A 13,410-nucleotide genomic window follows, 5' to 3' on the forward strand; every position below is an offset into this window, starting at 1 on the left:
GGCTCAACCTCTCTGGCTGCTGAAGATAGGCGCGGTACAAGGGAGTAGACAGAAGCAAGGTCGGACGTAGCAGAAGGTCGGGGCAGGCAGCAAGGATCGTAGTCAGGGGCAACGGCAGAAGGTCTGGAATCACAGGCAAGGAACACACAAGGAACGCTTTCACTGGCACTAGGGCAACAAGATCCGGCGAGGGAGTGAAGGGGAAGTGAGGTGATATAGGGAAGTGCACAGGTGTAAACACTAATTGGAACCACTGCACCAATCAGCGGTGCAGTGGCCCTTTAAATCGCAAAGACCCGGCGCGCGCGCGCCCTAGGGAGCGGGGCCGCGCGCGCCGGGACAGAACTGACGGGGAGCGAGTAAGGTACGGGAGCCGGGGTGCGCATCGCGAGCGGGCGCTACCCGCATCGCGAATCGCATCCCGGCCGGAGGTGGTAACGCAGCGCCCCGGGTCCGTGGAACCGACCGGGGCGCTGCAGTGAGGGAAGTGTAGCGAGCGCTCCGGGGAGGAGCGGGGACCCGGAGCGCTCGGCGTAACAGTACCCCCCCCCTTGGGTCTCCCCCTCTTCTTGGGGCCTGAGAACCTGAGGATCAGACTTTTGTCCAGGATATTGTCCTCAGGTTCCCAGGACCTCTCTTCTGGACCACAACCCTCCCAATCCACTAAAAAAAAAGTTCTTCCCCTGACCTTTTTAGAGGCCAAAATCTCTTTGACAGAGAAGATGTCCGAGGAGCCGGAAACAGGAGTGGGAGGAACAGATTTAGGAGAAAAACGGTTGAGGATGAGAGGTTTAAGAAGAGAGACGTGAAAGGCATTAGGGATACGAAGAGAAGGAGGAAGAAGAAGTTTGTAAGAGACAGGATTAATTTGACACAAAACTTTAAAAGGACCAAGATAGCGTGGTCCCAACTTATAGCTCGGGACACGGAAACGGACATATTTAGCGGAGAGCCATACCTTGTCTCCAGGGGAAAAAATGGGAGGAGCTCTTCTTTTCTTATCTGCGAATCTCTTCATGCGAGAAGAAGCCTGTAAGAGAGAATTTTGGGTCTCTTTCCATATGGTGGAAAGATCACGAGAAATTTCATCCACAGCGGGCAGACCAGAGGGCAAGGGGGTAGGGAGGGGGGGAAGAGGGTGACGGCCGTACACCACGAAAAACGGAGATTTGGAGGAAGATTCAGAGATTCTGAAATTATACGAGAATTCGGCCCAAGGTAGAAGATCTGCCCAGTCATCCTGGCGGGAGGAAACAAAATGTCGTAAATAGTCACCCAAGATCTGGTTAATTCTCTCTACTTGTCCATTGGATTGAGGATGGTATGCAGAAGAAAAATTTAATTTAATCTTGAGTTGTTTACAGAGAGCCCTCCAGAATTTAGACACAAATTGGACGCCTCTATCCGAGACGATCTGTGTAGGCAACCCGTGAAGACGAAAAATGTGTACAAAAAATTGTTTAGCCAACTGAGGCGCTGAAGGAAGACCAGGAAGAGGGATGAAATGTGCCATTTTGGAGAATCGATCAACGACCACCCAAATAACAGTGTTGCCATGGGATGGGGGTAAGTCAGTAATAAAATCCATACCAATCAGAGACCAAGGTTGTTCGGGGACAGGTAGAGGATGAAGAAAACCAGCGGGCTTCTGGCGAGGAGTCTTATCCCGGGCACAGATAGTGCAGGCTCGCACAAAGTCCACCACATCAGTCTCTAGAGTCGGCCACCAATAGAAGCGAGAGATGAGTTGCACAGATTTCTTGATGCCCGCATGACCTGCGAGATGGGAGGAGTGACCCCATTTGAGGATCCCAAGGCGTTGGCGTGGAGAAACAAAGGTCTTTCCTGGAGGAGTTTGCCTGATGGAGGCTGGAGAAGTGGAAATCAGGCAGTCAGGAGGAATGATGTGTTGAGGAGAGAGTTCAATTTCAGAGGCATCTGAGGAACGAGAGAGAGCATCGGCCCTAATGTTTTTATCAGCAGGCCGAAAGTGAATTTCAAAATTAAATCGGGCAAAGAACAGAGACCACCTGGCCTGACGAGGATTCAGCCGTTGGGCAGACTGGAGGTAGGAGAGGTTCTTGTGATCGGTGTAAATAATAACTGGAAATCTTGATCCCTCCAGCAGATGCCTCCATTCCTCAAGTGCTAATTTAATGGCTAGAAGCTCTCGATCCCCGATGGAGTAGTTCCTCTCCGCCGGAGAGAAGGTCCTGGAAAAAAAACCACAAGTAACAGCATGCCCGGAAGAGTTTTTTTGTAGAAGGACAGCTCCAGCTCCCACTGAGGAGGCATCAACCTCCAATAGGAAGGGTTTAGATGGGTCAGGTCTGGAGAGCACGGGAGCCGAAGAAAAGGCAGACTTGAGTCGTTTAAAGGCGTCTTCCGCTTGAGGAGGCCAAGACTTGGGATCGGCATTTTTTTTTGTTAAAGCCACAATAGGAGCCACAATGGTAGAAAAATGTGGAATAAATTGCCTGTAATAATTGGCGAACCCCAAAAAACGTTGGATAGCACGGAGTCCGGAGGGGCGTGGCCAATCTAAGACGGCAGAGAGTTTATCTGGGTCCATTTGTAGTCCCTGGCCAGAGACCAAGTATCCTAGAAAAGGAAGAGATTGGCATTCAAACAGACATTTCTCTATTTTGGCATAGAGTTGATTATCACGAAGTCTCTGAAGAACCATACGGACATGCTGGCGGTGTTCTTCAAGATTGGCAGAAAAAATCAGGATATCGTCCAGATATACAACAACACAGGAGTATAGTAGATCACGAAAAATTTCATTAACAAAGTCTTGGAAGACGGCAGGGGCGTTGCATAGACCAAAGGGCATGACCAGATACTCAAAGTGTCCATCTCTGGTGTTAAATGCCGTTTTCCATTCATCCCCCTCTCTGATGCGGATGAGATTATAAGCACCTCTTAAGTCCAGTTTGGTAAAAATATGGGCACCTTGGAGACGATCAAAGAGTTCAGAGATGAGGGGTAGGGGGTAGCGGTTCTTAACCGTGATTTTATTAAGACCGCGGTAGTCAATGCAAGGACGTAGAGAGCCATCTTTTTTGGACACAAAGAAAAATCCGGCTCCGGCAGGAGAGGAGGATTTACGGATAAAGCCCTTTTTTAAATTTTCTTGGACGTATTCAGACATGGCAAGAGTCTCTGGGACGGACAGAGGATAGATTCTGCCCCGGGGTGGAGTAGTGCCCGGGAGGAGGTCAATGGGACAATCATAAGGCCTGTGAGGAGGTAGAGTCTCAGCTTGTTTTTTGCAAAAAACGTCCGCAAAGTCCATATAGGCCTTAGGGAGACCGGTTACATGAGGAAGCACAGGGACACGGCAAGGTTTACTGGGAACCGGTTTTAAGCAGTCCTTGGAACAAGAGGGCCCCCAACTCTTGATCTCCCCAGTGGACCAATCCAGGATTGGGGAATGGAGTTGAAGCCAGGGAAGTCCAAGAAGGATTTCAGAAGTGCAATTGGGGAGGACCAACAGTTCAATCCTCTCGTGATGAGATCCGATGCACATTAGAAGGGGCTCCGTGCGGAAACGTATAGTACAGTCCAATCTTTCATTGTTTACACAATTGATGTAGAGGGGTCTGGCGAGACTGGTCACCGGGATGTTGAACCTGTTGACGAGAGAGGCTAAGATGAAATTTCCTGCAGATCCAGAGTCCAAGAAGGCCACAGCAGAGAAGGAGAAGGCAGAGGCAGACATCCGCACAGGCACAGTAAGACGTGGAGAAGCAGAGTAGACATCAAGGACTGTCTCACCATTGTGCGGAGTCAGCGGACGTCTTTCCAGGCGGGGAGGACGGATAGGACAATCCTTCAGGAAGTGTTCGGTACTAGCACAGTACAGGCAGAGATTCTCCATGCGGCGTCGTGTCCTCTCTTGGGGTGTCAGGCGAGACCGGTCGACCTGCATAGCCTCCACGGCGGGAGGCACAGGAACAGATTGCAGGGGACCAGAGGAGAGAGGAGCCGGGGAGAAGAAACGCCTCGTGCGAACAGAGTCCATATCCTGGCGGAGCTCCTGACGCCGTTCGGAAAAACGCATGTCAATGCGAGTGGCAAGATGGATGAGTTCATGTAGGTTAGCAGGGATTTCTCGTGCGGCCAGAACATCTTTAATGTTGCTGGATAGGCCTTTTTTAAAGGTCGCGCAGAGTGCCTCATTATTCCAGGATAATTCTGAAGCAAGGGTACGGAACTGTACGGCATACTCGCCAACGGAAGAATTACCCTGGACCAGGTTCAACAGGGCAGTCTCAGCAGAAGAGGCTCGGGCAGGTTCCTCAAAGACACTTCGAATTTCCGAGAGGAAGGAGTGTACAGAGGCAGTGACGGGGTCATTGCGGTCCCAGAGCGGTGTGGCCCAAGCCAGGGCTTTTCCAGACAGCAGGCTGACTACGAAAGCCACCTTAGACCTTTCAGTGGGGAACTGGTCCGACATCATCTCCAAGTGTAATGAACATTGGGAAAGAAAGCCACGGCAAAACTTAGAGTCCCCATCAAATTTATCCGGCAAGGATAGTCGTATTCCAGAAGCGGCCACTCGCTGCGGAGGAGGTACAGGAGCTGGCGGAGGAGATGATTGCTGGAGCTGTGGTAGTAACTGTTGTAGCATAACAGTCAGTTGAGACAGCTGTTGGCCTTGTTGCGCAATCTGTTGTGACTGCTGGGCGACCACCGTGGTGAGGTCAGCGACAACTGGCAGAGGAACTTCAGCGGGATCCATGGCCGGATCTACTGTCACGATGCCGGCTGGCAGGTAGTGGATCCTCTGTGCCAGAGAGGGATTGGCGTGGACCGTGCTAGAGGATCGGTTCTAAGTCACTACTGGTTTTCACCAGAGCCCGCCGCAAAGCGGGATGGTCTTGCTGCGGCGGTAGTGACCAGGTCGTATCCCCTAGCAACGGCTCAACCTCTCTGGCTGCTGAAGATAGGCGCGGTACAAGGGAGTAGACAGAAGCAAGGTCGGACGTAGCAGAAGGTCGGGGCAGGCAGCAAGGATCGTAGTCAGGGGCAACGGCAGAAGGTCTGGAATCACAGGCAAGGAACACACAAGGAACGCTTTCACTGGCACTAGGGCAACAAGATCCGGCGAGGGAGTGAAGGGGAAGTGAGGTGATATAGGGAAGTGCACAGGTGTAAACACTAATTGGAACCACTGCACCAATCAGCGGTGCAGTGGCCCTTTAAATCGCAAAGACCCGGCGCGCGCGCGCCCTAGGGAGCGGGGCCGCGCGCGCCGGGACAGAACTGACGGGGAGCGAGTAAGGTACGGGAGCCGGGGTGCGCATCGCGAGCGGGCGCTACCCGCATCGCGAATCGCATCCCGGCCGGAGGTGGTAACGCAGCGCCCCGGGTCCGTGGAACCGACCGGGGCGCTGCAGTGAGGGAAGTGTAGCGAGCGCTCCGGGGAGGAGCGGGGACCCGGAGCGCTCGGCGTAACAGTATCATTTTAATCTTATGGACCTACAGAATACATATCAGGTGTCATTTTTACCGAAAAATGTACTACGTAGAAACGGAAGCCCCCAAAAGTTACAAAACAGCGTTTTTTTTTTCAATTTTGTCGCACAATGATTTTTTTCCCGCTTCACCATAGATTTTTGGGCAAAATGACTGACGTCATTACAAAGTAGAATTGGTGGCGCAAAAAATAAGCCATCATATGGATTTTTAGGTGTAAATTTGAAAGAGTTATGATTTTTTAAAGGCAAGGAGCAAAAAACGAAAATGCAAAAACGGAAAAACCTCCGGTCCTTAAGAGGTTAAGGGGTTAAAGGGGTACTCCGGTGAAAAACTTTTTTTTTTTTTTTTTTTTTTAAATCAACTGGTGCCAGAAAGTTAAACAGATTTGTTAATTACTTCTATTAAAAAATCTTAATCCTTCCTGTACTTATTAGCTGCTGAATACTACAGCGGAAATTATTTTCTTTTTGAAACACAGAGCTGTCTGCTGACATCATGAGCACAGTGCTCTCTGCTGACATCTCTGTCCATTTTTGGAACTGTCCAGAACAGCATATGTTTGCTATGGGGATTTCCTTTTACTCTGGACAGTTCCTAAAATGGACAGAGATGTCAGCGGAGAGCACTGTGCTCGTGATGTCAGCAGACAGCTCTGTGTTTCAAACGTAAAATAAATTCCACTGTAGTATTCAGCAGCTAATAAGTACAGGAAGGATTAAGATTTTTTAATAGAAGTAATTTACAAATCTCTTTAACCTTCTGGCACCAGTTGATTTAAAAAAAAAAAAAGTTTTTCACCGGAGTACCCCTTTAAGTCTCTTAAAATATAAACTGTACCACTGGACATTCCACTGTTACTGTCATTGGCTGTATCTAGAGATCTTATGGGTCTCAGCAGAGACACCAACCTTTAAAAATCTTAGACATGTCTGCGTGACACGTCAAAAGGTTTTTGTTTTCTGACAGTAACTGCTGGAGCCTCACTCTCTCCTCAACTGACCCAGCTGAATTATAATGGTAGAGTAGATACCAGTATCCCAGTCCTCAAATACCTCAACCAAAAACGGATGTACAATGGATATTTGATAAATATATAAAGTATTTAATAACACACAAAAAATAACACATAAAAATTGGTCACATATAAACCTTCAAATGGCCAATATAACAAGTATTTAAAGGTTTTTTTGAAGGGCCTATTTTTTGCGTTATTAAATACTATATATTTTTTTAATCAAATATCCATTGTACATCCGTTTTTGATTGAGGTATTTGAGGACTGGGATTCTGGTATCTATTCTATTTTCTTCCTCACACCTGCGGGTACAGGGGCACCCAGTTAACCTCATACAATTTGTGTTGTTGAGCTTTCCATTCCTTTTGATATGAACTATACTGGTGACTGCTATGTAACTAATCCTGAATGTGACTGCCATCTTACACTGTCCAGCACGGTACATGTATCCCAATGCCTCGTTCCCCAAAAACGGGCAACAGGACAGCCAACAGGAAACATGTTTGATGTTTATTATCTGTGCTGATGTCTGATACTTGTGCATGGAGTTCAGAGATTCACAGGTTGCTCATCTTCAGTTTGAGGATGCCCCACATATGCTCAAAAGGCTTGAGGTCTGGAGTCATGCTTGGCCAGTCCATCACCTTTATCCTGAGCTTCTTTGGCAAGGCAGTATGGAGGTGTGTTTGGGGTTGTTATCATAGTGAAATACTGCCCTATGGCCTAGTCTCTGATGGTAGTGGATGATGCTCTACTTCACTACGTGTACATGTTGGCATTCATGATTCCCTCAATAAATTGTTCCTCCCCAGTGCCAGCAGCACTTATGCAGCCCCAGACCATGACACTCCCACCACCATGCTTGACTGTAGGCGAGACATACTTGTCTTTGTACTCCATACCTGGTAACCGACACACATTCTTGACACTATCTGAACCACATAAGTTTATCTTGGTCTCATCGGACTAGTGTTGGGCGAATATTCGCATTTTGAATTTTTATCGCGAATATCGCAAATTTGCAAATATATTTGAAATTACGAATATACACTTTTTCCCGCATATGCGAATATGCGCTTATTCACATATGTGAATATTAGCATATGTGAATATTCACATATTCCTTCTTTCACTTGTGGGCCAATTAGAATGATGCAAATACACTTGTCAGAGGTTATCAACAACATCCCTAGCAACCAATAGTAAAGTTGCCCACCCCCTCACTGTTTTCTTCTTCGGATATGTGAATATAGCGTATACGCAAAATTCGCGAATATAGGACAAATATTCGTCTATATATTCGCGAAATATCGCAAATTCGAATATGGCCAATGCCGCTCATCACTACATCAGACCACAGGGCATGGTTCCAGGAATCCATGCCTTTAGTTTGATTGTCTTCAGCAAGCAGGCGTTCTTTGGCTTCATCTTAAGAAGAGGCTTCCTTCAGGGATGACAGCCATGCAGATTAATTTGATACACTGTGTGAGGTATGGTCTGAGCACAGTCAGGTTTACCTCTTCAATCTCTCCAGTAAGGCTGCCAGTACATCTATTTCCCAAAGACACCATCTAGATATAAAGCTAGTGGAACCTGTCCTGTGAGACCACTGTATGATCTTTACCTCTGTGTTAACTCAGTTGCTGGATCTTGGCAATCTTCTTATAGCCTAGGCCATCTTTATATAGACAAATCTTTTTTTTTTTTTTTTAGATCCTCAGAGAGTTCTTTGTCATGAGGTGCTATTTCAAACTTACAGTGACCAGCATTAGAGAGAGTGAGAGCGATAACACCAAATTTAAGACATTCACACCTGAGACTACTTTACATTGTAGCAGAGTATCATTTCTTCAGTATTCTCCCGTTTACATAGGTACATTTACTATGGCCAATATTACCAGTATACGAGGAGGAATATTATCACCATATATATAACCACCATACTGTTACTGACCAAACCCTGTTTACCAAGACCAATAATACCAGTATACATTAAACTAATTATACCACCCCACAAATACTGGATAATACCACCATACTAAGCAAAATCCACTATACACAGACTAACAATTTGAATACTACCAGTATACAAATAATACAAGCACATCAGGAACACACTATACATGACACAGTGACTGACACTGTACACAGCCAAATATCCCCCCATACATTGAGCTATATAGAGCTAGATACCAGCTGTACACAGGATCTGTATACCATATAGGGGGTTACAGTTATATCTATTGACTCACATTGACTTCTTCTCTGACTGCAGTTGTCCTCTTTCCTTTTGTTCTCTGTATGGCTCAGACTGCCTTGGCGACTTCTTCCAGCCAAAACTCATCTGTTTAGTATCTGCAGGACAAACATCTTATAATCTGAATTTTTTGAGCACTATTCCTACAATCATACAGTCATGGCTGTAAATGTTGGCACCCCTGAAATGTTTCTAGAAAATTAAGTATTTCTCACAGTAAGGGAGTGCAGTAACACATGTTTTGCTATACACATGTTTATTCCCTTTATGTGTATTGGAACTAAACCAAAAAAGGAGTTGTGTGTCTGTGTGTACCACGCTAAGCATGGACAACAGAAAGAGGAGAAGAGAACTGTCTGAGGACTTGAGAACTAAAATTGTGGAAAAATATCAACAATCTCAAGGTTACAAGGTCTATCTCCAGAGATCTAGATTTGCCTTTGTCCACAGTGCTCAACATTATCAAGAAGTTTGCAACCCATGGCACTGTAGCTAATCTCCCTGGGCATGGATAGAAGCAAAAAATGTATAAAATGTGTCAAAGAAGTATAGTCCCAAACAAGTTCCAAAGATATTCAAGTGGTCCTGCAGGCTCAAGGAGCATCAGTGTCTGGGCGAACTATCCGTCGACATTTAAATGAAATGAAACGTTATGGCAGGAGAACCCAGGAGGACCCCACTGCTGACACAGACATAAAAAGCAAGACTACATTTTGCCAAAATGAACTTGAGTAAGCCAAAATGCTTCTGGGAAAAGGTCTTGTGGACAGATGAGACCAAGATAGAGCTTTTTGGTAAAGTACATGATTCTACTGTTTACCAAAAACAAATGAGGCCTACAAAGAAAAGAAAACAGTACCTACAGTGAAATGTGGTGGAGGTTCAATGATGTTTTGGGGTTGTTTTGCTGCCTCTGGCACTGGGTGCCATTCAATTAGAACAGTGTTTTACAAAATAACCAAAGTATATCAACATAAAACCTTTATTTTTAAAAAAACGTGATGATCATAATTAGAGAACAGCAATGACTGTAGCACAGATAATGATTCTAAGTAAATATTCTGAAGGTTACAACAGTCATTAATCAGTAGGAAGTGTACGGGCCTTTGCTTTGAATGACTTCAGCACATCTGCGTCCCCCACAGGACATCACTTGTCTCTCACACTGCTCTGGTGAGATTTTGGTCCACTCTTCTTCCAGTCTCTTAGACAGTTCTGTGACTGTTGTGGGTTTCTTGGCCATAACTTTGTCATCAAAGATTTTCCAGAGGTTTTCTATTGGGTTTAAATTAGGACTCTGGGCTTGCCATTCCTGTTTCAATGTTTTCCGTTTCAAGGAACTGCTTTACCTGTTTTGCTGTGTGACAGGGTGCATTGTCCTGCATGAAAATTGCTGGTTTATTGAGTGATGAACGCAAGGAAGGAGACATGTGTTGTTGAAGAAGGTTCTGATACACCCTTGCATTCACTCCAACTCCTGCTGCAGAAAATATTCCCCAAACCATGACGCTTCCTCCTCTACCTTTCATTGACTTTTTTTTTACACACTTTGGGTTCAGTCTGTTTCCCATCAGACCCAAATAAATTAAACTTGCTTTCATCACTAAAATGAACTCTAGACCACTTCTCCTCTGTCCACACAACATGCTCATCAGCAAAGGTGAGTCTAACATTTTGATTCCTTCTGCTAATGAGCGGTTTGGTCACTGCAGAGTGGGATTGCAGTCGAGAGATCCTTACCCTGTTCAGTGCTAAACTGGCGAGCAATTCCAGCTGCAGTCTTCTTTGGGGACTTGCATGTGTTTGTGATGTTGTAATGATACAATATTCTAGAAATCACACACTTGGAACAACCAACTTCTCTTGCTATGGCTGATAGGGTCACCCCTTTGGCTTTCATCTGGACAACCTGCTGCCAGAGGGTTTCAGTCACTTTGGAACGGCACACCATTTTGGCAAAGTCATTGAAAACTGTAAAGTTAGGCTGCCAGTTAAATAGGGTTTGTAAGATCATTAAGGAAATTGTCACCAGTTGCCAAATTAACACCAATAATTTAGATCCATTCTCTAATTTAGATCAGTGTTCTTTTTCGCATTTTTACATTTTTATTCGGTGCTTTAGAATAAATACAATTTACGAAATAAGCTTAAAATGCTGCTATTTTACTTATGTTAGGATATATTCACATAGGACTACATAATGCCCTTAACTAGAGATGGGTGAATTTTTCAAAAATTCGATTTGGCCGATTCGCCGAATTTTCCGAAAAAATTTGGTTCCATCCGAATTGATTTGCGGTGAATCTTTATTAAAAATAGCTATTTCCGGGCTACAGAGAGCCTCAGTAGGGGTGTAGAACACTTTGCCTAGCCGTAACACGCATAGGGAGTGTGCTGGGGTAGTGAAATAATACTGTTATTCAGTATGACATGCGGATTACAGGCGTCACTATTAGAATCACTGCCTCAGAGCGGTACAATGACATAGTCTGGATATGACAGCAGGGTCACAATTGAAGAGATTAAAGAGATTTTTGAGATGTCAATTGAAGAGTTTAAAGAGATTAACGAGTTTAATGTGCCACCAGCAGCATGAGACCATATGGCGGCACAATGACACAGTATGGAGGTGGCGTCAGTCTATGTAGGCCGCAGAGCGGCACAATGACAGAGCCTGAAGGTGGCAGCAGCAGCATAAGGAGATCATATGGCAGCAAAATGACAGCCTGGAGGTAGCAGCATCAAGAGTCCTGAAAGTGACCCGGTGACAGAGTGGGGTGGTGGGTGGCAATACCAGTACCAGCTGACGAAGATGGGTGAAAGAAGGAGCACTTGGCATCAGATGTGTGGCATCAGGCGGGTGACAGGATCAGAATAGTAGCTGAGGAAGGTAGGCAGAAGAAACCGGTACTACTGGCCAGACAGGACACCTTTTCCAGGACAAACTCTAATAGTTGCTGCCCTAAATCCAGTTTGGCTGCCCAGAAGTCCAGCGGATATTCAATGTGGGTTGGCAGGGTCCAAGTATGTCACCACCTGCTGGTTCAGGTCCTGCACAAGGTCTACCTGCTGCTGCTGATTAGTTGCTTCACCATGCGGGTGAAGAAAGTTACTCATCAGTGACTGGAGACCCAGGCTTCTGCTGCTGCTGAGGGAGCTGGTACTGCTCCTGCCACCCCTCCCCAGCAGCCATGGCAGTCGAACGTGAGTGCAGAGGGCCCCTACATTCAGACTTGCGAGAGGATGAATGATGGCACAGATAGGCATCGGCCAACTGACTACGTAGGTTGTCTCTTTAGTAGGTCAGTTTGTCCTCCCTCTCAGTGGGCATGAAAAAGGCCCCCATTTTGGTAGGGAGGGTCCAACAAGGTGGAGAGCCAGAAGTCATCCTGCTGCAGAATGGTGACAATTCGTCAGTCACTACGCAAGCAAGCATGCATCATGCCATTTGTGCAAGTGACTTGGAGGGACTCCCTGCCTCCATCTTCACTGCATACTGCAACGGTGTGTCTAGGTCCTCTGTCTTGTCTTCCTCATCACCCTGTAGCTCCTCTGGCGGCTCCTGCTCCTCCTCTTCTGTCAGATGACTATAAAAACCACCAATTTTGCTACACATTGCCTATGCTCCACTGTCGCCCTCCCCTTCCTACTTCTCTTCTTCCAGTTCAGCCCCCACAGGGCTCATGTGGCCATAAGATTTAGGCACCACGTCTCCAGTGTCCTGACCAGCCATTGTTTCCACCATCTGTTGTAGGAAATGAAGCAGTGGAATGACGTTTATCCCGTAATCCTGGTGACTGACAAATAATGTGGCTTCCTCAAAGGGCTTCAGCAAACGGCAGGTGTCACGTTTGAGCTGCCACTGGTTGACATCCAAGTTACACAGGGGAGTGGATCATCAAGTAATCGTTGATGGCCTTTCTCTGTTCATATAGTCGGTCCAACATATGGAGGGTGGAAACATAGCATATCAGACTATGTTGGGGGATGCCGCCCTGACGCTGCAGCTCAAGGAGGGTGTGCTTTGCGGTGTACAAGTGGACTAAAGTGCATGCAAAGTTTCCTGGCCATTGTTAGGATGTTGTGCAGAGGGGTGGAACACTTTGGGAAACGCTTGACTACCAGATTGAATACGTTTGCCATGCAGGGCGAATGGCTCAGGCTTCCTTGACGCAGCGCAGACAAGATGTTCTTCCCGTTTTCAGCTGTTGCGGAGAAAACCATGATTTGATTTCTTGACGAATCACTTTGAGCAGTTCCTCCCCTGTGTTACTCCGTTTGCCAATGCCGTGCCCTGCACACTTGCTGCAGGGGCACTGTAACTTGTTCGTGCAATGGAGGCTGAGGACATGGTGGAGGATGAGGAGGCAGAGTCGGACATTATCGCAGGACCAACGGCGTGAGAGAGTGGAGGTGGAAGTGGCATGACCTCGCCAAGTTGCTGATGTGGCTGTGCAGGAACCACAATAACACATGTATTGTCCCTGACTGTAGTTACAGCTCCACATGTCGGTGCTGCCGTGCACTTTGGTACACACCGTCAGGCTCAAGGACTGGCCCACCTTCTGTTCTACATATTTGTGCAGGGCTGGTACTGCCTTTTTTCGAAAATAAATTGTAGCTTGGAACTCTCCACTTCGGCTAGGCACAA

This window comes from Hyla sarda, chromosome 13 (assembly GCF_029499605.1).
Source record: "Hyla sarda isolate aHylSar1 chromosome 13, aHylSar1.hap1, whole genome shotgun sequence".
In the NCBI taxonomy this organism is placed as follows: Eukaryota; Metazoa; Chordata; class Amphibia; order Anura; family Hylidae; genus Hyla; species Hyla sarda.